Source organism: Apteryx mantelli, chromosome 3 (assembly GCF_036417845.1).
Source record: "Apteryx mantelli isolate bAptMan1 chromosome 3, bAptMan1.hap1, whole genome shotgun sequence".
Classification (NCBI taxonomy): Eukaryota; Metazoa; Chordata; class Aves; order Apterygiformes; family Apterygidae; genus Apteryx; species Apteryx mantelli.
The window spans coordinates 12167331-12194956 of record NC_089980.1 but is presented as its reverse complement, the minus strand read 5'-3'; the positions used below and the strand labels follow the sequence as shown (position 1 = coordinate 12194956).

The window sequence follows — 27626 nt, the reverse complement described above, 5'->3', positions numbered from 1 at the left end:
ACTGAATAAATTTAAGTCACCCAAGACTTTTTGTATTACAGCTTACTCGCAGGTAACTCCCCAGCATGATGTTCCATGTATTTGATCTTAGATGGTGTTGTCATGGTAGACATCTGTCATTTGCCCTGGGAAACCAAGTCTCACCTGGGCTTCTCATTAGGGAAGGTACTAGAGCTTGTAAGAGCTATCTTTAAGCTCATTTGAGCTCCAGACGATTGAGGCCCTGTTAAATAAGTAGTTGCAGAGTTGCTGTGTTGAAGGAATCTGTAAGAGTCATAATTTTTGTAAAATGCATTTGTATAGATCTAACTGACAAGACAAGGCAGTGTTCCAAAAGGAGTTTCTGTTCAGATGTTAGAAGTATTAACCTGATTTAAAAAAAAAACACAACTTTTGTCACCAAAATCTACAGCTGGTATCTACAAACGAATAAATAGCATTATGTAAATAAGAAAGTGAACCTAAAAGTGAAGAATTAAAAAAAAAAAAATTGTTGAGATTTTTCTGGTCAAAAATATTTCTGGTCAGTGTAAATGATATGTGGGGAATTAACACAGTCATTTAATTTAATCACTGCAAGACAAACGAAGACCAAGCATTGAACAGAAACATTGAAGACAGTAGAATTCCATTGGAAAAATATGAATAGTTACTCCTTCACTTCATTATTTTTCACATGAGAAGGAGAAATGACAGCAAAATACATCTTCCTTTATTTCCTTAGCAAAATAAAAAATAACACTAAGTAGAATATACAGAAGTCATGGTAAATTCTCAATTTCCATCACCACAAACTGAGAATGGACACTTATGACTCTCCAAAATACCTCATTATGCTCCAAGCAAGTTATGATGAAAGTCAATGTATTCTTTCTTTCATTTGTATCAGCAGTGAAAGAATAATATGTAGAGGAAAATCTGTTTTATTTTGAATTATGAAGAAAATGGAAATACATCAGACAGAAAAAAGACTAAATGTAAAATATGCTGCTTATTTTTTTGAGGCAATATTAGTTTGCTATGACTTTATTGTGTTGTCATAACCCTTTTATACTGTCAAACTGCCACTATCTGAGAAACTCCTTAAAAACTTATTTTGCACTCAGTCTTGGGCCATCTTTTTTTTGTGTTCAGGCTTAAGCGTTTAGAACACAAAGTGAAATTTTGGGGAATCATCCCTTGGAATTTCTGCTTAATGATTTCCTTTGCAATCCTTCACAGAACTGTGCTACCCGGAGCACCTAGGTCTTCAGCAAGTATAAATAAAGAAATAAATTGTATTTTCCCTGGCTGCAGACTAACTGGAGTTTGGTACTTAATTTGTATTTCATGTGTGCAGTTTCCACGCTTGGGCAAAAAATATCTGGATCCGTTGTTTTGCTGCCTTGCCACTTCTCTTTGCCGGGTGCTCTGGGAGGGAGGCCCTTGAATCCTGCTGCGCCTTGGGGAGCCTGGGACGGGTGTGAGCGGGGAAGGAAAGTATTCCCATGCTCCTGGCACGCTACTGAAAGTGGAGAAGGGAGTGCGCAGTCCTGTTTTAATCCCCAAGCTTTGCCTATGAAAAAGGCACTGAATACCCAAGGTCTGATCATTTCTTGTGGTTGCAACGCGGTAGCAGTCCTGTTTCGCTCCTGTGCTGTGCTGGATCTTAGCAGGGACAGCCAGGCCACGGCAGGGCCAGGTGCTTTCTTCTCTGGTGACCAGCTGAAGGAATCGGTGCCATCTCCAGTAACAAACACTGGGTTTCGTAAAGCTGAATGAGGCAGTTGCTGCCACGATGAAAATACTTTGTTGGCTTTTCCTCTCTGTTTCAGTCACATCCTGCCTTATAGGTATATATACACCTTTATTATTGGTATATATACATGTGTGTGTTGATGTTTTTCTTAAAATGGCCTTGTGGTTTTGGAGATTTTCTGCATTTTACCTTTTGATTGTTCTGAAGAGAATGGTGAAAATAATATAAAAGACCTAGCACATTGCTGCAGGAAAGAGAAGGAGTAATGTGTTTAGATTTAAAACTTGAGTCTTTGCAAAGAGGAATGGGGGGGACTTTGATGCCAAAAACAGATGTACAAGAACACCTCCAGAACGTAAGGATCTGGTGAGAAGGCTGCACACAGGCAGATACCCCCGAGGCTCCCCCTAAAACGTGTGCAAGGGGAGACCTAGGTAAAGGCACATGGCTCCATTCAGGAAGAGCCATCTCTGTGTATCATTTAAAAGTAATTTGCTTACCTCAGTTTGGGAACCTCTGCTATAGCTTATTTACGTCAGTTGGGATTTCTCCACTGGCATTTGTGAATCCAGGATTTCATACTAGAGATTTAACAGTGGTCAAGTCATTGATCGTGATACATGTATACACCAGAACTAACAGAAATGTGCCTGACCTGAGAGAAACAGCAATTGCAAAGTCCAGCAGACAGTTAAGAAATTTAGTTCTCCGTTTTCCATGTATTTCTCTAACTGTAGCACATTACTGGATGCTGGTTCTTAAAATCTCGTCATTCTGAAGACCATCTTTCTTCCCAACATACATTTGGGCATGATGTTTTACTACTCCTGTTACAACCCTCTGAAGAAGTCCTATTGTAAACTACTAGTTCTGCGCAAAAGATGATAGGAACCTCTTAAAATAGCTTTGTCACTGGCAAATCATAGTGGTCAGCTTAGATTGCACCTGCTTTTCTGGTACCTGGTGAAGCAGTTTCCCTAGATTAAGTGCCAGTGTTCCCTGGGTAGTTTCTATGCCCCTTGTACAATTACTATATATGTTTTTAAAGGCCTTCAGAGGAAGATCACATCTACCTAATACAGACACTTAAACTTCGATGGACAAAACTCTTGCTTTTCCCACTTGTTTGCTACAAGGATTTTATGAATTTCTCGAAGTACTATGTTTTTTACTAGGTGCCACAGTTAGGCAGATTTAACCATATGTCTTTATCAGCTTGTTCTGGCCAGAAGTACTTTGCTGTCATAAAAACCATCAGGGCCAATATTCTTCAAGAAAAGAAAACAACATTGTCTTCTCCCCTCTCTCTCCTTCCCCCATCCCCATCCCCATCTAGCAGTGTTGTTACAAATGCTGGCTTTCTTATTAATCTTCCAAAGCGTCTGTTAGCCCTTCTCTTATGACAGAAATTACTGTTCTGCCTGGAATTCTACTGCAGGACTTCCAGTCACAAATTTTTTGCTTTAGCAACAATAAAATATTTCAGTTTTTAGCATACTGTACAGCTGACTAGTTACGCTAGGGACAAGAAAGATTTGGTATTGTTGGCTTTGGCAGTTACTGAACTTAAACATTGCTCCGTTATTTTTTTTCCTGTGTTCTTTAAAATGATTGAATACTTGAGGTTTTAGAAACAAGTAGGAAACGTGCTATTTTTTCTCCTCTCTTTTGGGTTACTGTTCCTGATCACATACTAGCAGTGCTATTCACTTTTGATTAAGGTGTCAGCTGTGTGTCTAACACCTTTATTGTTGTCTGTCTATCGATCAAGGCTTCGGGAGCGAGGTTCATTGAGTGCAGAGCGAGTCGCAGAGGCTCTGCAGAGGGAAGCAGGACGTCTCAGCAGGCAGCTGTGCATTTGCTCGTTGCAGATTTTTTCGTGGCTTCGGCTTTATGTTAGCGATTAGAGGTAGGCAAGCAGAAGCAAGGGTTTATGTAAATCTCTTGTCCCGGATATGGCAGTGAGTGAAAAGGGACTTCTGTTCTGGTCTCTGCTGAGTAGTGGTTGGGATGGCGATCTGTGCTCGGGTTGAACTGGGGATTGGTTCTGTCCTGTCTGATTTCCTCCGTTTATTCAGCCTTTATGCTGTGAGCGGTGTTGCAGTCAGGAACAGTGTGTGGTGGTGGCTTTCTTCCTCGGTGTGTTGAACTAGATTGTTAATGCAATTCATACCTGTGTTACTGTGCTGATTTGAAAAAGGATAACGTGTAAAAGAACATGTTTTAAATTACAAAGGCTTAACCAGCCCTACCTCTAGCTATACATTGCTATTAAATAGCAATAGTTAGCATGAATGTCGGTAGTCTGAAGGGCCCAAGAATAGTTCTGTGGTCTCCGCTGGTTCCACTGGTAAGTTACTTGGTTGAGTACTGGCATGCGTAGTATAATCAGCAGGTTTCGGCATGGTGATTTATAAATTATACAACATGATTTAAAACTCAGCTTAACAAAAATAAGAGAAATACATTGCTTGGTGTACAGCAGGCCGGCTGTATGATTGTGGACCCATTTATGTAATTATAAATTGAAACTTGCACTGTACTTCAAGTCTCCTATTGTTGATCAAGTTAATCTTATACTTTAATTTATTATCCTGTAGCTGTGCACATAATTCCCATTTGACAACTCATTTCACAGTTTAAGTAGGTCCCAGTTTGCAGTTAGCACCATGTGATATAGTTAGGCCTCAGTGCCACCTCTTGTGAATTGTTTATTAATATTGCTGATCAGCTGCTTATATATAACTCTTTTTTTTTTTTTTTTTGTCTTGAGAGAATCAAGATTTGTAGGAAGAGATGATATCTTTTATCAGGCTAACTGATGAGACCAGCAAACAAGCTTTTGGACACACAGGCTCTTCTCCAGGACTCTGAAAAATTGCTCTGATAATTTCTATTGATCATTTGTTCTATTGATCATCTGTTTTCCAAAAAATAAATTGTGGCAAGGGTGGTTGTCATTCTTCATCCCTTGAAAAAGGCTGACTGGAGACTACTTGTGAAGTTGAGGAGTGAGGGCTTTCCATGTGGAATTGAGGAAAAGATTACCTAAAACTTCCCTTCATTACTTCTTCTCACAGGAGCACTGCTGGGATCTTTCTTCCGATGAACAAGGCTAGAAGGAACTCCATTTTTGTGTTTCTCAATTTCATACAAGCATGAACTTGCTCTTTTGGAGACTGTGCAGAGAAGGGTCAGATGCCAAAACCTGTCATAGGAATGGTTGTTAGATCCTTGACAGAGAAAGCATTTCTTACCCTTGACAGGTTTGCTATGTGTTGCCTAATACAGGAATCCATTTTATGTAGGACCAGGACTTTTTCTTTTTTTTTTTCCCTGTTTACAGAGAAGGTTCAAGTTAAATTTCTAACTCCATCTGGAGCTGTTGGAGTTGTTAGAGTTTCCAGCTTTGTTTTAGGTCTGGATATAGAGTAGAGTCTATGTTGGTGCAGTTCATTTATAGATTTTCTTATGGTGATAGTGTTATACCAGTTGTCTCTGCAGTTCTTTTTATGTATCACTAGTGTTCATTACTGTGGTCTGCAAAGAATAACTTGCTCCCTTCCAGCGGTAAACAGACTTCATTTTAAGTGAGTCCTTTCTTTTTGAGAGACCTCAGAAAATAGTATGAAGTTCTTCATCTGTGCTTCTATGAAAAAATCCAAAGGGTTTTGGCACATATTGTACACTGCGGAGCGTGAAGTATGAGAATGTCCCCTCAATGTGCTTTTTAAATCAGATCCAGAGTTTGTATTTGCCTAGTGTTTGACTGATCTTGGCACTTGGTTGACAGCAAGCTGGCTGGGATTTAACCCGGATCAGGCATGGGCAATGTTTGCTTAACTAAGAAGGGCAGGAAAAAGAAGTGGCAGGCCATTTCAGCTCTTTCTGCTAGCCTGGCATAGCTGTTACACTACTATCAAACTTCCCTTGTGGATTTGTTTCATGACCTAACATGAAGGTGGGTTTTATGCCTTGATTTTCAGATTTGCTCTTTTAACTGGTCCCTGAAAGGTTAGATTTTCTTCTGTCCCATAGCTCTATCTATTGTTGGTGTACTTGGTTCCGCTCAGTTTCCCTCTTCTTCAATTTTCTCTTAAACTGACAAACACAGCTAAAAACTGTCATCACCCTTTGTGCACTCTTGCAGTCCATTGCCTCCTCTGTCCTCCTTGTTCTCCTCCAAATTCCTCTGGTACTTCCTTTCTCTCCCCTAGATTTACTTTCTTAAATGCTGTGAGCACTGCCATTGCATTCCTCTAACCCGCAATTTTGGGTGTCACTCAGATCTCTTGGGGTCAAGGCATAAAGACTGTTGCATGCAGGGGATTCTGCAATGCGCTTAACAGCTGTTGGAAAAAGCCTCTTATCTGTGTGCACATCTAATCTTTTCTCCAGATTCTCATTATCTCATGTCTCTGTTATCATAACAGACTGGCCTTGATAAATGCAGCCTTAGTACACTCAAATCAATTTGAAGTGTTTCTGCAGTTTTTAGCTTGCTCTTCTGATGGTGTCATTGCCCTGTTTGCTTGTCCCACTCGTGGCTTCTCCTTGTGCATTAAACATAACTGCCCTTTTGTACTTTTGAAGTTCTTCACTGTGATTCCCAGTGACCGTCACCTCTTCTCTGTCTATCTCGGTAGTAAGAAACATATTCTCACCCCAATCAGTCCAGGACCCAAGCCTTCATTGTTTATTTTTTGCATTTTCAGCTCAAGACCTTCGCACTCTGATTTTTTGCTGCGTCTTGCATTTCAGAAAATGCCTGTGTAACATCTGACAAGCTACCTCGTTATTCTTCTTCAATTCCTCGTATGAATTCTCTTCTCTATAAACAAACCATTGTTTCAAGATTCTTGTCCGAACAATATTCTCTCATTATTTTTGATGTCCCTTCACTTTACCTCCGTGTGTTTCTAGCAACTTGTTTTGTTATGAGCTGTTTGGGATAGAAAATATCTTTGATTCTGTTTTGATACAATGCCAGGCAAAATAGCGTTTGGCCCATGACTACAGCTCTGAGGTGGTGCGGAAATACAGACGATATTATTGTGCTCTTCCAAAATGTTTTACCTGTAACAGCTTGTGGATGAAACCTGGCCTGGCTAGATGATTAGACAATTTAAAAATGGACATGCGTGAATACTGCACAGGAGAAACATGGTCCTCAAGGTCTATAATGCATCTCTTGCTCACATTGTACCCAAGTCCTGTGTTACTGGAGGTTGCCCATTATTCCTTGTAACATGAAATCTTCTCAAGTTTATGTTTCTCATCTAAAGAAGACACGAAATACAAACAATTAAAATCAGCTAGCATTTATTCTGGGAAGATATAAATGTGGCAGCACTGTTCAGCTGCTCCTTTGTGATGATTATTAATCATTCGGGATGCTTTATGAATGCTAAACACTGCCCTGGCACAATGCAGTGGGGAATGGTGTGCTTCATCCAGAGCTTCCAATGCTATCAGCCATAGTTCATCATAGTTTATCTTTTCCTATGCAAGGATATATAGCAAAAAGTATCTCTGTTCTGAAGTGTTTCTCTTGATACCATACCTTTATGGACTATGGAAGGGGTGTTTTTGCCCATAGTGAGATTCGGTGGACAATGCCAGGTTTTTATACTGATCTGTTTCTTCTGTTTGTTTTATTGTTTCACAGAAGGAAGAGTTTCCCAGCACATCAGTCTAATTAGACCACTGCTTATCCATCCAGTCCAGAACTGCTTTGTAAGTTACTTGCTTTTAAATTAGAAATTACAGTTGAGTAGAATTTTCAAATGTGGTGCTTATGGCTTCTTTCTGTTTCTTTAATATATGAGTTTAAATTTATGGTCCAATGTTGTATTACCCTTTTGAATCAATTACATATATACGGGTATATTACTAGGCTTCGCATAAGTTATCTTGTAATTAGTACAATTAAACTGATTAAGAATATCAGAGAACAAAGAGGCTATTACTTCAGGAGGTAATTTCTAGGTCTGAAGTATTTCACAGCAGTATTATCTTATGCTATTTTTCAAATCACAGCCTGCCACCATCTTTCTTGTGGTTTCTGTGGTGGCGCCAGACTGTGAAGTGGATCAGGAGCCAATTTTGTTCTTAAAGAACAAAGCAAAACACACATACTTTTTTTGTATTGTGGTGTCATCACTGCTGGAGCAGCACGCTGTGCTGTGGAGATGTGAACAAGTCACTGACGTGGGAAGAAAGGCCAGGGAGCTGGTAGTGTCACTGAAATCTTTGTAACCTGAAGCCATAGCTTAAAATAGCCAGGACCCAAAAGAGACAGCTCTATTAATTGAGTAGGCAGCTTGAGTGGCAGTGGGGACTGACTGTAGCATTTGGGGCACAAGTTGTTGGCACTGGAAAAAATGGTGACTGGTGAATTCTGAGATAGTTGTTGTTATCATTATTTCCACAAAGAGCACTCACTCAACTTGCCTGGGATTAGTCAGGGTTCATGACCATGTGGATGACCAACCTGTGAAGAGAAAATTCATGAAGTAGCAGGTGGAAACACATTTCTGTACAGTAGGGCTGCCCAGGCAGCTCTTGGGATTCTGGAAGCACTCCCAAATTGCAGGTCACCTTAACATCTTTGGCACTTGCCTAGTTCTTGCTTGGTTCATACTAACCTCAGTAATTTTCATGACAAAACCAAGCCAACAAAAAGATAAGTCAGATGTTCCATCTCATTCTTGCTCTCTCTAAATCAGACCTCCTCATGACATTGTCACAGATAAATCTGCATGTAACATTGGCAGCAGATAGAGCTGCTGGGGTGCAAAGCCTACGGACTGATGACAAATACTGGCTCAGTGACCTAGATTTAGAAAGACATCTTTCTCTCAGTCTTTCGTTATATATTTTGACAGCTAGCCAACATTTCAAGCCCAAAGGAATCCTCTTTCTCCAATCCCAAAAGAGCTGTATCTCAAATCGCCATTGTTCAGCTTGCTGTTACCTTACTGTGGCTCTTGCAGCCTGCTCGCTTTAGGATGAGTAGGGCAAGATATAATGCCTAACTGTTACCTCCTAGAAGAGAAGAGATGCAAGAATGTTTCAGAGTTCCCTAAAGTTCACACTGGGAAACGTTAGTGGCCATTCCTCCAGACAGTTCCCTGTGGTGTACCTGAATGTCTCACTCCTTGGCATATATCGGTGTGTCATGAGAGCCCATCACCATGGGCTCTGATTAGTCTATTAAATCATCCTGGAAAAATTAGGATGCAGTTCAGTGATAAACTATGTCACAGTCACCACAAAGCAGCCACGCTGCTGAAGTGCTCTCTAGTGTATCATTCCTGCTGGACCAGTGTCACCAGTGGCTACAGATCACCCAAGCAAATCTCATAGTCGGCACTTGTGAAAGTTTGAACCTTTTCTCTGCCATCAATTCATTGCAAGAAAGTCCACATTTACCCAGTGGTGAAGGAAAAGGGGGTGGTACTGCCTGGTAAAGGTTGTGGAATTACCTCGTGCACTTACAAAATTGCCTCAACTCCAGGCTAAACAACTCAGAGTTAGTTGATCTCATATTCCCAGCTCCATATTCTCCAAGAAATACCAAAGAGTATTGCTGTAATTTTTTTCCCTTTGCTGTTGCACATGATGCAATGTTAACTAATGTTAACTGTTAATGCTTACATTGAATCTGTTTATATTACTGTTAAAGCTTCAATCAGGGATTAGAAAAGCTGGAAAATGATATCCTTTTCCTGGAAATATAGCTAATGCTAGGCAGAGCTTACTGATACACACTTGAGAAATTGTGGGTGGATGATGTATTCCCAAGGGGTGAAGTAGTTGACAATAGCATGGCAAGTGGCAAACAGCAACAGAAGCCTGCCTTGGCATTTGTATGGAGCCAAAGAGAATACATGCTGTTCAGAAATCAAGTGGATAACAAAGTAGTGGGCTGTGGTAGGAAAACAATATCCAGGCTCTCCTGGAATTCAGACGGCACTCACATTGTTAATAAGGTGCAGTGGGCTTTTGGTGTACATGTATGCATGCATATGTGTGTATTTTCTAAATTATAATGTGTCCCTGATTACTTACAATTCAAAATACCAAAAAACAATTAGGTCACACTTGGACTTGTTTTTAAATTAAAATGCTTGCTAAGAAATATAAGTAAGTATTTATTAAAAAAAAAAACAACCCTAAAACGTAGCATCTGGGTCCAGTGCTGATCCTCTAACAAGAATGCTGTGACCCACAAAGATTCATCTTAATCAACTGCATTTGCATTCTGTAATTAAGTCTTATGATGGCTTTGTTGGCTTTGAATATTTTATGCTTAGCTTGGAAGCCTGTTTGAAACTTTCTCAAACTCAAATAGGTTTTTCACAGCAATATTGAAAGTGTAAAAGCCTGCAGATGAGGCTCAGTCCTTGCAACATAGATATTAGTAAGCTTTCTTTTATTTTAGTTAAGTACGCAAGATTGCACAGTGGTTGAGATTTGTTTAGCACAGCAGCTTGATGGAAATAATGGGAACAAGGACTGCTATTTAATAAGCAATTCTAAGAAAAAATGGAGTTTGTTTAAAACATCTCATTTCAGCTGTTGCTATGTCTGGTGCTTCTTGTATTATTAAATGACATGGTGACTTTATAGCAATTAACAAACTACTTGTTTTTATACACCGTTGGTGCTTCAGCATGAGTTGCCTAGCAATGTCAGGCTGGTGATACAAGCAGAGCTTTTGCCTAGGCAGTCTGCGTATGTCACCTTTGTGTCAGATGTTACCTGTTTTGGTTCTGAATCTCTTTCGTAAAGGCTTGGACGTTCAGTCGTCTTTTGTGTTTTGTTTCTTTTCTTTCTCTCCTTGCTGCTTCTGTTTGTTGCAGTTAGTTGTTCCAACACCAGAATAAGGCATTTTATCGTGGTGGGGATCAGTAACAGAAGCAACCAGGGGATGTGGTTTTTTACAAAAACTTATACGCCCTTTGTGAAATTTAACATTGGTTGCTACAAAAGATTATTTGCCCTTTCTTTCTGTTTTTCAAGTATATCAAACCTTGATATTCTGTGCTACAGGCAGCATTTTGTATTCTGTTTGCTGAGTTGGTGAAAACTAAATGTTTCATAAAAGTCTCTTGGGGAGAAAGAACCAACCAATTTTTCCTTCATGTTAGCTGCAGGGTTACCAAGACTTCATAACTTCTTACTCTCAGAGGCAGCAGCCAGAGAAAAGGAAGGTGGGCCAGATTTTCAGAATTGGGGGGAAAAAAATCCACAAGTAACCGTTTATTGCTATAGCTCTAATCTAATTTACTGAGTCATTCTTCTGGCTGGAAGGTTTTGTATTCTCATGTTGCACTGTGGTTCCATAGTTTTGAGGTTGTCATAAAAACGAGGAGCAGCCTGGAGGAAAAGATGTCAAGATAGGAGCAGACAGTAAGCTAGCTGCTGCCTCTCCTTGGACATCCACGCCTGGATTCCAGGAGTGGAATTTTGACTCAGAGATTAGACTATAGATCTGTTAGCTTGGTTTCATGTTATTTAGAGCTTGTTCATATGAATTTATAAAACTGATTATACAAATCCATGAAAGAAAAAACAATCAAGAAAACTGTTGAACACAAAAGCCTCACTTCGGGCTTAAAGTTACTGAGCACCAAATTGCAAAAGAATATTCCAAAGAAGTGTAGCTATATGCGTGGTCTGATCGGATATGCTCCCCTAGGTATCATCTCTTGGACACCATTGGTGATAGGATCTTTGATCCAACCTCGTATGATCATTGTGTTATTGGATGGATACTTCTTTTACAGCTAAAATACAGTATTTTGTTGCTCCTTCTCTTCTTTTTCCAGGCAGAAATCAAAATTGCACAGGTAATGTTACATTGGTAAAAAGTGTAAGGCACAGCGTGGACCAAACTACAAGGAACTCCCAGGGAGAGCAGAAGGCACTTCTGTCTAGCATTTGCTTTTCTCTCTTCTCACACTGGACAAGCTCTGTTTGTTTTTATGCTCTGGACTCTATCCTTGCTCCGTCCCTGTAATTAGTTGTGAGCACAAGGACAAGGTTTTTGGTCCCTCCATAGTAAGAGCCTGCTGTGCCCCTGCAAAGATGCATGCTTGTAAAACAGGCACCATTCAGTCCTTAGAAGATTTCTGTGAATTCCCACCTTCTTCCCCAGCACTTTAGTGTAAGGATGCCAGTACATAGCTGCTTTGTTAGCTTTGCTTGTTGGAGAAAGAATGAGCAAGGTTAGAGAGTACATGGCTATGAACACCTCAGTTAGTGGCTGAAGATCCCAGTTCAGCATCTCATGCTTCAGATATGTGATCCCCATCCCCTTTTGCCTTTCTCTCATAAAAGAAAAAGAGTAGGTATGCAAAGGGCCTAACATTTATGCAGCATGCAGAGGACTCATTTGACAATTAACTGAGGCTTATCTGGAGGCTAGTGTCAGCAACAACTATGTCCTACCATTCAAAGACATACAGAGTTAAGGCCTCTGTAATTCATAAGATTGGTTTCATATAAAATATAGCAACACTCCCATTCAGGGACGTGTTGGTTTGACCTTGTGAACTGATGTGGACTTCTTTACACAAACAGACACTGTGGGTTTGTAGTGGTCCTACTCAACAGTTTACTCACTAACAAATGAACTCTTAAGTTCAGACAGTTACAACATAGGCATTAAAGTAAAGGCATTATCCGTCTTCTATCCAAGTTCAGCCAGTTTTGCCTATCGTGAATCTCCATGCTGCTGGGTTAAAAAAGAAAAAAAGAAAAAAAAGACTTGACAGCGTGCCTTGGATATTATTAGCCAACAACAGTGTTAATTCAAGTTAGTGAGCCTGTTAGCAACTCGGTCATAAGATATTTCTGTTTCACTGTATTACCATAATGTCTAAGAATACAGCCAGAATATGGAGAGGTGCAGGACTTCATTGGGTTTGAAAGTGAACAAATACACTACTGAAGAAGTTTCCTGCCCAAAATTGAAATAAACTGCCATCAGGGAGCTACTTGCAAGAGTTACAGTGGGGAAGGTCAGATCTAAGGAAGTAGGGGCTTATTTCTGGAAGTGTTTAAGTACTTGAAGCTTTAACTGGAGATGACTCATTTTAGGACTGAGACCTGTAATCCTCTCTGTATACCTGTTTGGACTGCTGAAAGTGAATGAATGAATGCAACTGCAACAAGTAGATATCATTATGTGCTCTTCTACAGTTTTTTGCCTTGTTCTTTTTCCCGTGTCTCTTTGCTTTTTTCTTTCATACCTCACAAAAAAAATTATATCGCAGTTTATGTTAATTATCCCTGGAAATGCAAAATAATTGACTGAATTACATTCAATAAAGCAAGTTTATTTAATTCAGCATGACATTTGCCCAAATAAATCTCCCTTTTTATGGTTATTTTCCCAATATTTGTTTATAAGAAGTCAGATTATTTATATATGTGTATAGCATTATGCATATGTATACACACAGGCAGTATATTTTCCTTGCAGAAGCAGTTTGTGTACGTAGCTTCTTGCCAAGGAAGTGGCATTGATGACATTTAGTGCATCTCTATGTGTCTTAGCCTGTCAGTTTAACTCAGCAAGAAACTCATTTGCGGAAGACCCATTTGCTGGGTAAAACATCTCTCTTTGAGATAATTTAACTACCTTGACCCCATGCTGGGAACATTAGTCATGGAAAGGGGCTGCGTTGGCATGGAGAAGGAGGAAGAAAAAACCAACGCGGCCCATCTGGTTGCATGCCATTTAAAACAGGTGTTTCCTTGTTGACCCCCAAAAGTAAGTATTAATAAATATTTCATTAGAAAGGCCTCTTTGCTATACCCTGCTTCCTGCTTGTAGTGGAATAATGCTATGTAGATATACAGTGCATGCCTAACCTTCAATACAGCTGCATCTTTGGGGGGAGGGTTTCAGCCTGCCATCTTACTCTAGGAGTAGGTAATCCTTAAATCTCTGCATCTGAGCATCAACTGGAAAAAAAAAGTTTAATTTATGTATGTTCTGAGCGAAAGTGAGAATGTTCTCAGAGTGGAAGCTCTATTTAATAGCAGTCCCAGGAATTTTAACTCTTCAGCTGTGCTCGCTGGTAACAATGTACAGCCAAAAGCCACGAGAGAGCAGATCTTTTCCTGGGCTACTTCTGAGTTGATCTGGGATGACAGAACCTATTTCAGGCCAACAGTCATTCTGAGGTTTCCATGGAGATTAATGATGTCAGAGAGGAGCAACATCTGAGTGCAGTTTGCTAGCAAACAAGGCTGTATCATGTTATAGTGGAGAAGTGAAGTCTTGCTGTATTGCTGGGGCGGGGAGGAAACTGGAAACTCACTTTCTTCTTTTGGTAAAATAGTAAAGCACATTTTCTCAGTGGATTGCAGTTTGGTTTTGATTTGTGCTGAATTTGGGCTGAAGTAATGCTTTTGCAGTGTGGTGGTTTTCCTGCAGTTCATCTCAGTACTGTAAGTGATGATTTCAGACACCGAGATTGTACCATCTCATGCCATCTGTTTTTAGCTTTGATTGCTGTTCTCTTTACTTGCCTATTTTGTGTATTCTCCTATTACCTAACTGTCTGGCATTTGCTGCCTGGGCTGAATTGCCTAGTCTTAAGGGTGATGCCTAGGTTTTCCTGAGAGTATATTTGCAATGCATGAGCATCAAAATAGTAGAGTAGTTTACAGCTCCGTAGAGTTTTTTGAAACTTAAAGAGTTGCCGTGAAGGAGCGTAGGAGCAAGCCGAGAAATGGTAAAGTCAGAAAATGTAAATGTTGTAGGTTTAATACAGGCATAATCTAAAGCTAAAATTGGACCATTAAGAATTTTCTACCATTGCCTGCAGTTTTCTGAAGATTAAAATGCTTCTGCGCTGTGGAGGGGTTACTGACAAGGAACTGAGTGTGTTGCAGTGAGTAGAGGATGCCTAGCACTTCTGTCTCAGATTTGTGCGGGGAGGGAGGGAGAGATCCGAAGGTGCCTAGGGCCCACCGATATTGTGTATCTTTGCAGCCATTCCTGCATGGGAAGCAGGCCCTGCAAGCAGTGCTGCTTTCCTGTTTTCGCCTAGCTTCTTCAGGTCCACAACTGCAGTCTTGCTGTGCAGCGTTTGAAGGGCTCTTGTAAACTTAAGGTTACCAAAAATAAAAGTCAACAAGCAATACTTAAATTTAGCCAGATTTTCAGGTGTGAGCAGAAAAAATGTGGGGTAAAGAGACTTGTTCAAAAGAGAAAATGTGGCAAAAAAGTCTTAGAATTTTGCATTTAAGTCAAATTTGGTTTCGTTATTAAGCCAGTTGTTGCTTTTGTAACACTGTTGACTAGAAAAAGGTATATGTATGCATACAAGCACACATATTGAGGAACAATCAGAATAACAGTAATGGTGGTAAACAGTATAAAGTCTCTGCTTTGTCTTCTTTTCTCAGAAAATAATTAAACAGAGAACAGTGTTTTCTTGAGCATCTACTATGCTCTAATCACCTTAAATGGCTCTTGTTTCTCAAGCTTCCCATAATACTGCCATATTATGTTTCTAGCAGGTTTTATAGGCATCCAGTAGACAGGAGGGGCAACTGATGATTCCCTAAGAAATTTTGTTTGAACAGCAGACCATGTGCTCTACTGCCAAAATAAATAATAATGGGAAATGCATGATATTCTAGTATGAGTATCTTAGGTTTGTATTTCCTTCTTCAGTTAAGCGTTTGCTTCATTTGATATAATAACTGCTAGTAAGTTGTGTTTGAAATAGAAGTAGTTCTTTCCAATAACCTTTCTTTTTTGCTGTTCAGGGAAACGCCAGACCGTGTAAACTTGCTTTTATGTCTCACACGCCAAATTAGCTAAATGTATTTATTTTTTTAGAGAATTTAGTTTTTAGAAATCAAAGTGAAGAAGTACCTCTGAGCTCAGATCCTCTTATGTCTGAATTTATCCAGAAAGGAATTTTTTTCTTCCCCCACCCCCTCCCCCAGGCCAGTTTCTAAATTCCTGAAATGCAAAGCTTACACAACAAGAGAATGGCCTAGTCTCATACAGACCAACTGATAGCTCCTTCTGGAAACCAGGACAAGTTAATACATTCCACATGTTCTCTGTCCCAGTTTTTCAAATTGATTATTTTGAAAAATTAAGTAAGCCTATCTTTATTTTGCAGGAAATGTTTGGTGCCATTAGGCAGCAATACTGTTGAAAAGAACAAAGCTGGAACAGCTTTTGATAATGTCCTCTGAGAAATGGCCAATTGCTGTACAAGTGATGTGAACAGGACTCCTTGTTCTCACTGGGTGCCCAGCACTTGAAAATCCAGGCACTTCATTCATGAGCCTAAAAAGGAGTGAAAGCTTCTTTTGAAGCTTTAAGGGTTGAGCAGTCTTGAAAGTCTGGCCCTCTATGTGTAGTGCAAATGCGTGCTGTACGACTCTTTTTACAGTAATGCTAGATATAGGACTGTCCATTACCAGCAGGGCTGAAGCTTTTGTGTATCACTTGACTGAAGAAAAGGGGCAAAACCTGTTCCAGGTTTATCTCCTATAAAGTAGTACATCCTTGTGCTGATCTGCAGTGGGTTAATGGCAGTTTCATATATCTCCATGTGGGAAATGAAGCTTGGGCCATGCGGCTACAGACGGCAGCATTGTTCGTGTTATTTCCTGCGAGAGAATAAGGTCCAACAAAGCGTTCTGTAATCTAGAACAGTGTTGAAGGGCCTTTGGTAAATTAACAGAAGAAACACAAAGCAGAGGAAAATTATGGAGACAGGGAATATTTTCCGTATGTCTTTAAGCACATTCCTTCAGGAGAATAATTTTTCATGTCTGCTGAGTCATGCAGATCATGGCATAATTGTTTGACATTTTATATGCAAGTATCTTCCCATCCATCTAAATTTCTCCCTTCAAACTGTTGCCTTTTGACATGGTTGTGTCGCTAGCATACCATATTTAGGTATGCTGAGTTTACTCGACCAAATACAAAGTTTACTTAACCAAATATAAAGTAGTGGCCTAGCAAGTACAGAGTTAAGAATTACTAATCACTAAGAGTATAGCATCTTTTTTTGGTGTTGTTGTTTTTTCATATTTTGCCACCTCATCTTCTCCTGAACTGTCACTTTTTCTCTTCTCTTTGCCTGTCGTACCAGTGGTTTTAGTAGTGCCAGAGCCTTGCATAGGCTACTGGGCTCCACATCCCTAGTGGTGGCCTGTCCACTAGTTGAAGGCACCTCACCTGTTGGGGACCACTGATGTTAAAAAAGACACCCCCCGCCCCCCAAAACAAACAAACAAACAAGCAACAACAAAACACCCAAGGCCAGGTTTACAAAACCCTTCAGTGCTTTTTATTTTTGTTTTTAAAATATGATTTCCCTTTTCCCTAAGAAGCAGGAGAGTGCTTATTTTGTACAGGTATCACACAAAAGTGGTGTTGGAAAAGCAGATGCATAAAGTAAAAAGGAACATCAGATCATCTGCATTAAACTGTAGCCCTGTCAGATCTTGACTGGCAGGACTAAGGAGGAGGTTTAATTGTTTAGGGTGTAGGAATGAGAACTGAGACTTCTGGTGTCTTTTAAGCATGAGTGTTGTGCCCTTCAGGTCAAGCATTTATACATGAAAGTGGACGTTTGTAAGAGCACATTCTGCAAATAGTTTCATGACTGACTACTTGTTTACCCTCAGCATGGCCTGTGTGCAGAGTTTTGCAGGTGCAGCCAACATGCAAACATTTTTCCCACGCTCTCCAGCCATCCCATCTTTTTAGAACTGGGCCCTGTAAGTTGATATCTGAGACTCTCAGTTTTGCTGATTAACTTTGCTATGCCACCATAATACCAGTTGTTTGCTTTTCACTTCTAGGATGAAGTAATTTGCTTAGTCCGAGATTGTTAAATTGCCTACATGACTAAAGCTACCAAAAATTAAAAGGTCAGCAGATGTATTTAAATACTCCTAAGTAAGAAGCATTTTTAATTAAGTGTTGTATAATTTGTATTTTGATGTGGTGGCATGGAAAAACCTGATGTTTTTGTATGTTCTTCAACTTATTTATAAGAGTTGTGCTTCTGTAGGAAAACCACCCTGAAGTTAGTAAAAAGGTTACCATTATAATTTGTTCTGTATTAAGACCATTTTTAGTGCTCTATGATATGCAGAATGAACAGTCCACGGCTCTTACAGTTTATACTCTATCAAATAGTCAAAATATTTGCATTTGAGTAAGTAATGTCCATTTCTCCATGGAAATTCATCCAAGTTTGATGAAGTTTTAGGCTTTAAAAGACTGTTTCTTGTATACTCAGGAGCGTTTTACAGCTAAATTCACCAAAGATTTTGAATTAGTGAGTAGTGATTATGCTCCAGCCTCTCCCTCTCTTTTTTTTTAATCATCATAATGCTACAGTGGAGGTAGGAAGATGATATATGCCTGTATTTCTGCTGTAGAACTGCAGCATAAGCAGGGTTGCCTGGTGTCACAGAGGGTCTGTATTCGAAGTTCAGATGTGAAGTTGAACCTGACCTGAATCTTCATAGGCCTTGGCTGTGAGAGGAGCCTCCCCTTCTGAGAGATGGTTTTAAATGGCTCAAAAGCATTCAAAGATAACAAGTGGGAGCAGAAATTGGAGAAATCACTGGAGTCAGAATTTGAAGGACAAGAATGTTGTATTTGGAGAAAGCAGATGAGGGATGAAGAAAGTGCGATGATAAAAGAGAAGAAATGAGATGGGGAGAAGAGCTGGGAAAGGGAGAGTAGCTTGAATCACAGCAGAACGGAGCCCAACAATTCAGCAAAAATGAGTTGTGAAGAGCTGGGGGATGTCCAAACAGAGAAGAGAAGGAGCAGAAAAGAAGATGTCTTGGGGAGAGTGTGAAAGGCTCAGAGTGGGCAAGGAGGAGTCTATGTATAGAGTTTGTGAATGAAACAGAAGAGAGCTGCCTTACCAAGTGGGGTTTGATAATAATGAATCAAAATTAGTCTCAGTCAATTTGTAATTGTGGTTTATCATAGAAGGGTCTGGCAGTTAAGCCAGTACTTTCCTTTGTACCTCTGCTGTGCTTGCTCCTTAGAATTGCCTTCCTCATCCTAGGGACCATGCAGGGTGGCTGCAAACATTATCAGACAGATCAACAAATGATCAATGGCAAAAAAAGCTCAACTCTAACCTGTGTTTAGCTTCAACTTTGCTAATTTTGTTTCAGTCCTAAAAATATGGCTTCTGTGTCCAAAAGCTTGTACCTTTTCTTTTCAGTTATGCTCAGTAAAAGATACTGGATGATATCTGTAAACTTCATCTTACTTAAAATGCTATATTAGCTTTATCTGTGTACCTCATGCAGATAATTTGAAACCTTAAAGCTGGTAGAAGTATGTAGAATTTTCTTCCTTCTGCAATGTAATTTTTTTTTATATATGTATTCCTTTAAAATCCAAGTGTAGACCTCTGTTTTTGAAGTCTATGGGAAAGAAGTGAAGAAAACAGCAAAGCCACATGAGGGAATTCCATATTTATTTTTGGCATTTAATTTCCATGAAGAGGAGGATCCTGTTGACGCAGAATGTTTCTTTCTTTATTTTTTTCCAACTTGCAAATGTTATTGAAGCATTAAAAATCAGTTTCTTGTTGTCAAGATTCCAAAATAGATGTTTGCATAGTAGATTGGACATAATATTTGTGTAGCTTTGAAAACAGTTTTCAGGGCAGTGTTTTATAAGCAGGATGATAAAAAGCTACATCATCAGAAAGTATGAAATGTATGTTGCATGTATAGAGTTGATCACCATATAGACATGTTATACTGCAGTCACTGGAGAGACATGTACAGAACACTAATAATATAAAAATAGAGGTACTTGCAATTATAACTGTCATCCTTTTCTGTGTAAAATATGGTTCATTGTAGCTAAGAACTCAGGCTTGCCTTACTATGATTTTGCCATTGCAAATCTCAGAAGGAGATTGCATAAAACTGGAGAATTACAGCTTGGGAAGATAAAACATCATATACAGGAAAGGTAGTTGCATTTCAAATTAAAACCCTCAGCTGCGACATTTGAGAATCTATATAGATAGTAATTTGCCACCTTCTGGAAATGACTACAAAACATTCATTCATTTCTCAAAATTGGCTGAAGAAGTGTTTTGACTTCAACCTCCCGTTTCTTTAAAAGAAAATATATGGGTAATGATTAATCAGCAAGAGGTCCATTGGATTGCAGGTTCACTTTTTTTTTTTCCAGTTGGTAGTTAATTTAGCAAAGTCGAACAACAGGGTGACTGGGGAGGAGCGGAGGGGGGAAACGCACGCCATATCATTTTGAACTCAAATCATTCAGGAGGCAGATCTGTTCAGAAGGTGGGTCAGCATGCTGCCCGCCAAACCCCACGAGGACCCAGGACACTGTAGTTAGAGTATTGCCTGGAAGCCTTGTGCTGTGTTGAGGAATGATGGGGAAGCGAGGATGAGATTTAATCAGGCCTCTAATTTGGTGTGAGGCCTGGTCCCCAGGACTGCAAGCTAGAAGCTCGGCTGCTGAGACCCAGGCATAGGTCTGAGGACGCACGTGTTCATTATTGCTTTCCTCCTTTGCTTGCAGGGCATGCTGCTTCTTGTTGAAACTTAAATTGTCCTCCCTGAAAATGAAGTTGCATGAACATACAGCACATGGTACCTGAAAATAATTACTGACCTAGGGGTTACTGTTCCCTAGTAGATAAGTGGAGGAGTCGGTATTTCCAAGGGCTGAAACAGCATCCGTAGAGGCTGTGTGTTGCCTGATAGCACCCAAAACAGATCTTCTCCTGAGTTCAGCTTTGACTGCCCTGGTACTTTTCTTGGTCTGGATCATACAGATAGTTGGATACACACAAGAACAATGACTATTTTCTTGCAAGGTATTCGAATTGAGGGTTGGATTCATTGCCTCTCTTGATCTGACTTTTGCAAGTCACTTAAATGGGAGTCTGATTAGACTCTTTGTGAGGAAATTACACATCTAACTGTAAAACTGCAGATGTAGCTATTTTCAGAAGTCTACCCGCCCATCCTTCCTTGTAAAGCTAAAAATGGCTTGTCTTCCCTCAGATAGAGGGATGACAAGATATGCGAGCTAGCTAGCCGGTCAGGCCAGGCAGTCTTGCCCTTAAAGATTTTACTGATGGTATTCTTTTAACTACAGTTCTGCACTGAGTCCATGCAAATTAGCTAATTACCAGCCTCTGCGCAGGCTTCTATGAGTGCTCAGTAGTGGAACAGAATGATTTAATTTCTTTAACATATTCTCTTGGCACTTTTGCATGTGGATTATGTTGCTCTAAAGCATCCCTTGATACTAGCTAGTTGGCAGTGTTCCAGAAGGAGTTCAAGTTAAACGCCATTTGGCTTAATTCAGGGTTTAGTAAACCTAGATTTGTCACCTTTCCTGCATCGTGTTATTTTACTGTCTGTAGTACGGGCTTTCCTCCTCTCTCACGGAAATAAAGAGATCACCTTATGTAAGTGTTTAAGCTCTGAATCAAGGAGTGTAGCTGGCACTGAGTAGGCAAGTAGTATTCTCTGGGGAGAGTAATTAAACTGAAGTGATCGTATGAATCTTAATTTTTGCATAGTCATTATACTTTTAAAAATCTTACTAGATAGAGTTCTCTGTTACGTTAGTAAATGAGCGTGATTATCTTTCACTGTGATTTTCAGTTTTACGTTGTGATGACTCTGAAATACATGCCACTGTCAGAGACAGTAGAAGTGTACTTTAATTTCCCATTGAAATTCCTGAAAAGCGTTTGTATGTAGGGTAGAGGAACTTTCTCAATGGTTGAATGTAAATTATTTAAACCACAAAAAGTTTTGGGATATGGCCAGATTTAAGCTAACAGGAAAAGGAATTTGGTCAGAGGAGTTCTGTTTTTGCTCAATAGTTGGGTCTTAATCCTAGAAAAACTTTTGAATAGTTTAACTCATAAATTTCACAAGAACTACCAAATGAATCTAAATGTAGGTGTAAAGCACTGGCAACTATTAGCCAGCTAGCTGTGTGAATTGAAGCACACTGATGTCATCGAAGATCACCTTAACTGTAGCTGCCACCTTTAGCTGTCTAGATACTGTTTAAAAAACAACAAAACAACAAAAAAAAGCTTTATGCTTTGAGCCTCAGGCAGCGGTAGTGTCTACGAAGGTTCATAATCGGCTGTGGCAATCAAGAGAAAGTTGTAGATAACTAACTAACTGTCATTGGTTGCCTGGCTGCTATCTTATTACAGTGTTTCAAAGACTAGTGTATAAATCTTCAGAGAATTAAGGCCAAATTCAATTGATTTCAACAGCATCAGTCTCATAAATACCAGCATGAGTAAGAAAACAATGCACACAAGTAGTTACTAAGTGAAATCAGACATTTAATATGTGTAATTGTCCCTTTATAAGTATTTGCAAGTCACAGCGTTGAGGTCAGAGTTGGACCTTGCCAATCACATCTCTTTGTTTGGGTGGCCTACATGTAGATCTGTCTGGAGAGGCTGATGTGCTCGTATTCCTCCTTAATTCCTTGCTTTTCTTTAATCCAGGCTGAAGCTGAACTGAAAATTTTAGGTAGTAAACCTCATCCAAGTACTATAATTTATTTCAGTGACCTAAACATGATAATAAGGACTTGTATGGAAAAGTGCTTTGGCTCTTTGTTTTCTATTTTAAACAGCTCAATGCAGCAGTCTGGCGCTAAGCTAACATTAACTGTATTTTGCAGTTCCTGAAGAATTCTGTTCCAAATTTTGGGCGTCCTTCCTTTTTTTATAATTAATTTCAAATCAGTTAGACTAAATATAAAAAGGAAAAGTATTTCAGAATTGTGTAAACTGGGACTCATTTCAGTAGCATAAACATTTACCAATTTACTTTCAAACTTGTAACAGCTTATTCTTTAAGCAAAATATTCCCAACTAAGTCACAGAAATGGAGATACTGGCTTTTCAAGATAACTTCTGTCTGCTGGTCCAGCATGTGCTGGTTGGTATCTTAGCTGTCACAATGAGCACATTTTGTTATTTCTGGCACAGCCAGCACGCACTAAATTTCTGATTATAGGTCGTACTGGAAATCAGTATTTTTAATTACATCTTGTATTTCAGAAAAAAAATCATTTGAAGTACTGTTAATTTGCCAGAATTTTAAATTAATGTCTACTGCTGAGTTTTCAAAGGGCCTGAAGGGAATGTAGCTTCTCTAGGCTTCTTCAAGAAATTGAGGAAAGGCTTAATGCAAGTCCAGTACTAAAGCTAACAACCATGCCTGTTGTTTTTTACTGTATCTCCCCACCACCACCATGACTTCTGAATAAATGGTAATTACTGGAATTTGTGTGCTTGCTAATTGATTACAGTTACAAGAGTCTAGGAAGGATTTGTTGGAGTATCCAGTGTTGGGCACAGGACTTCAAAGGAAGTGTGGACCTTGGAGACAGAGTCCAAAGGAGAGAGATGGGATTGATTAGGGAATGACTTAAGAGAAAAGATTGAGTGACCTGGAGTTGTTTAGCCTAGAAACAGTAAAATCTTGAAATTCAGATTGTTAATTGGATTTTTAATTGCATTCAATCATCAGTTAGAAACACTGGTAACAGTGTATCTGTTTCCAGTGCCACCTTTGTCTTTTAACTTCCTCCACCTTTAAGTGAGAATGCTAATGTACTCTGAGATTGCTAAGGGACAATACCTTTTTGAGTAGCGGTAAGTACTTGCTAAGCAACCGTGTTCATCTCCTGTTTTCCCTCTCTTACATATCCGCAGCATGAATCATGTGAAATGCAGCACCAACCAGCAGCGTATTTAGTTAGAAACTGCTTTTGGATGGAAGCACAACAAATTCATTTCCTGAGAGTTTTTCAGATTTGTCATTCAAAAGTGTGGGTATTCTAAAACAGAAAATATCAGCCATTCTAAAATTAGACATTAGTATGTCATTAGTTAATATCTTTAAGTTTTGTTCCACCTTGTTTTGTCTTTATTTTAGGTGTCCCTTCCCTAAGCTTTGCCTCATAACTGTTCTTTTCTTCAATGGCCAAAGATGTAAAACTACACCAATCCTTTGGATGTCAGCTTTATGCTTATTTTACTGATGCCCATTTTTGCTACTTGTTGCAAACACAGTGCATGGGAGAGCAAGTGATGACTGCTCACTCTCCACCAGTACGGATGTTCTCAGTATTGTCCTACCCAAGACCTCTTTGAGGCATCATGTTTGTTATTTCGTGCAGCAGACACTTGACGTACCTTTGCAAGCTCAAACAGACCATGTCCAGTTAGCGTCTCCCTGTACCTCTTTGCTGTGAGGTAATTCACAGGTTGCCAGACTTGTCTAGGTGTCTCTTTTACTTTGGGACAGTGCCTGTGGGATCTGCAGGTCTCTCTTGCAGCTGCATGCCTGTCTCCCATGGGAATTTTTTTGTTTTCACCCACCAGCTGGAGCTCTTGTAGGCAGGTTTGATGGACTACATCAGATAGGTAAACACCTGTGCTTCCATGAGCAATTTGGAAGTGTATTTCCAGCATGCCATTTCCTATTGCCTGCATGCTTCTGTTCTTTTGAAGGTCTAGGCTGTGCCTGGGAGCTCCAAAGGATCACTCGTTTTTGGACGCTAAGCTTTGATAAGATGCCAGCACTCTACAGCAAATGCACAGATGTGAAAATTCACTCCAGTGTTTTACCCTGAGTACTTAAATACACTATGACACATTGTCTTTAATGCTGTGTTTCCCTGCTTTCTGTAAGATGCTTCCAAGTTTCCAACTGATTTTTTTTAATTGTCTTTATAACTTGTAACATTTATTTTCCATAAAATGACAGTGAAGCTATGAGGTAAATGAAGAACCTGCCTGGCCTGAACACTGTAGCTGGCTACATGGAGTGAGCATTTTGCCGGCTGCTTCTCTGATTAATTGTCCTTAACATTAAATCATTTTATCAGTTAAGTAACTTCTAAACAGATTAGTCTCTGAAAATGATAATTGGAAAATTGATTATTGGTTAACTATTGTTTTTAAATACTCAGGAGGTTTCTGCAAAGAGAGAAGGAAAAATCAGTTTTCCATGGTGGCTGGGACAAGAACTATGGAGGCTGTTGAAGTAAGAAAAATTTAAATTAGGAAAAAGTTTTGAAGGGTGAGGAGTAGTGAAGCACTTGAACAGGCTGTCTGCAGAGCTTGTAGGTACTCCAGTGCTGAAGATCTTCATGCACAGGTTAAACTCGTGTCTATCAATCAAATGGGCTTGACCCTTTCTGAGGCTGGATAATGGAGTAGCTAACTTTTCTGAGCCTCTTCCAGTCTTAGGACTTAATGATTTTTTAGAGGGAAGAGGTGTTCTGATAAAATTTTCTTCTAAAGACACATTCAAAAGATGCGAGTTCCATCAGTTTGGTTCTGTACAATTTGCTGCTTTCAATCTGAAAAGATACATTTCTAAAAACATTTTTATGAAGCTAATGACATTATTTAATTTAACAAAATATGTGGAAGTTGTTCTATGTTGACTTTCAAAGATCAGCAAAACTGCCTGAAATTAGATATTTATTGACTTGATATTAATAAATATGGTTTACACATTAAATCACAGTGACATTTGCGTCCCTTTGCTCAGGACTCACAATATTTTAAATTCTTTAGAAAACATTGCTTTTCACTTAAAAATATCATATATTTATCTCACAAAATCATGGGGTAGTTACAAACCGTTTCTGTAAGTGGAATAAAACGAGTTATGAAAAAAAAATCTTGAAAAAGCTATTAAGACACAGGCCATTTGGAACACTGTTGGCAGCACATCAGAAGATAAATCTTTTTGATTGCTTTGGACCTTTTAGTCACTAAATGCAGGATTTAGAAAAGATCAGTCATTTTATAGGGACAAATAATTTGAGTAAAGCTACCCAAAAGCTGAGATCTTATCTAGTAGTGAAAGCTACACTTGTTAAGTTCTCAAAGCACGTAGAGGACAGCAAAAGTTTATGCTGATGAAAATCAGATGAAAATGAGGCTGCTGTTTATTCTTCATAATTATAGGTCACCACTAGTCAAATCTTTCATGACTGTAACCCTCACTTTGATTATGCTATTTTCATACTAACTTTAATCTGTCCTTTTAAGCTTGCCCAGTCTAACCATGTTGTTCCCCCATGTTAAGGGATCGCTACAAATAGGAAAAAGAAACTTGCTGCCTTTAAAGTTATATACTGAAGTCATATTTCCATGCCATGACCATTCTACTAAACGGTCTGTGTTCACAGGCAAACAGAAAGCTATCTGATCGAAGCAGCTTTATCTGATCGAAGCGGCTTTATTTTATGACAGATATTTTGTGATACCAGTAAGTCTATGGTCCTTACAGTACGAGTATCTAATGAAGCAGTACAAGTATCTAATGAAGGTGCCTTAATATAGAGGGGATTTCAAAGCTAAGCAAAAGTTAAATTTTTACTATGAGTGAGAAGAATTAGATTCCTTTGCTGCATTCAAATAATGAACACTTTGGAATATATCTCATGAAAACGGTTTTGGATCCAAACCTATTGGAAAAAAATGGAACAAGAATGACTGAGAAACCTGCAAATTAATAAGAAAATGTTGCAGATCCAACATAACAGACATGAATTTTACTTTGGATCATCTATTAGAAATGACAATTTTACTAGTTGGGATTGAAAAGTACCAAAATGAAGTAGAAGCAGGATGCTTATTTAATCTTCCAACAATGGAAACTTGCTAGATATTTCTGTTGGGATAATTCTCAAAACAGATTGGGATAAATCACATGATGGCAAGAACCAAAAATGTGTGCTTTATACCTGGAAAAAGCTTCTAGGCTGTCCTAGGAAGAATTTGGTAGGTACTGTGGCAGTATAGTGTGGAAAGCTGACCTTATAAACATTGAAAATAAAAGCACTTGTGATGATTAGAGCAATGGACTGGGTGTCCCAATGGAAATTCTGTCCCCAGGAAGAAAACAGTGATGTTCTCAGTACCTGCAGGGGAACCAGTCTTTCAGGGTCCCAGCTCTGCTTTGATGTGGTTTTGACTTCAGGCATTACTTGAGCCCGATATGCAACTGTATTTGAATGTCTAGTGATGCAGGTAATAGTTCATCAGAGTTTACAGAAGGGTGTGAGTTAGCTGAATCTCAGGGGTGGTTTTGGCTATCTCACTGAACAAGTTGTTGCGTTACTGTATCCCTGTGGTCCTCTGGAAATGTAGTCCAGGGTCTTCAAAACTGTGCATCAAGCAATTGTTTACATGTAAATGAACAAATTTGTCCCAGTTGTAGCAGGTCGTACATGCGCTTAACTTGAACACACCAGTACAGTAGTTGCAAAGTCGTATTAGGTAGTTTGAAGTTAGACCCTATATGCTGTATAAAATCTAATACCATTCCACATCTGGCTGATGATTAATAAAATAACTTTCTTAAATCATTTCTGGCATTTCATAGCCTTTTTCTTGTCTGGGAGAGGGGTTTGTTTTTCTGGGAAGCTTTCCGATCATCTGTAGTGCACTGCAGTCTACACTTAAGTTTATGATTGTACCAGAATTTGAGTTTTAAATCCTGAAGAGATTGAAAAAGGATTTTTTTTAACTCTATCTCTTCATCTTCTGTTGTTTTTTTTAAAGGCAAAGTTGAATGTATATACAATATGGTGATAGTTAAGGTAAAAATATGAAATTATGCTTTTCTAATTTAAAAAGATCATTGATTCCTCCTGCTGTAAGTTTTAGCTTCAAGAAGCTGATTAAATATATGTCAGCATATAAACAAGTAGTATGAGCAATCTATGAAAAAAGTAAGATTGAAATTATATATGACAGGATTCAGGTGGAGGAAGTCTCTTGGAAATTAT

At 39.2% G+C, this 27626-nt stretch overlaps 1 protein-coding gene across 1 annotated transcript in view; it reads left to right on the top strand.

The window, feature by feature from the left end:
• Positions 1 to 27626, top strand: part of PLCB4 (phospholipase C beta 4) — a 225238-nt gene that overhangs the window by 75405 nt on the left and 122207 nt on the right. Inside the window, exon 3 of the mRNA XM_067292707.1 lies at positions 7407 to 7474. The gene's annotated coding sequence lies outside the window, so the exon portion shown is untranslated. The remainder of the gene's footprint in view (positions 1 to 7406; positions 7475 to 27626) is intronic.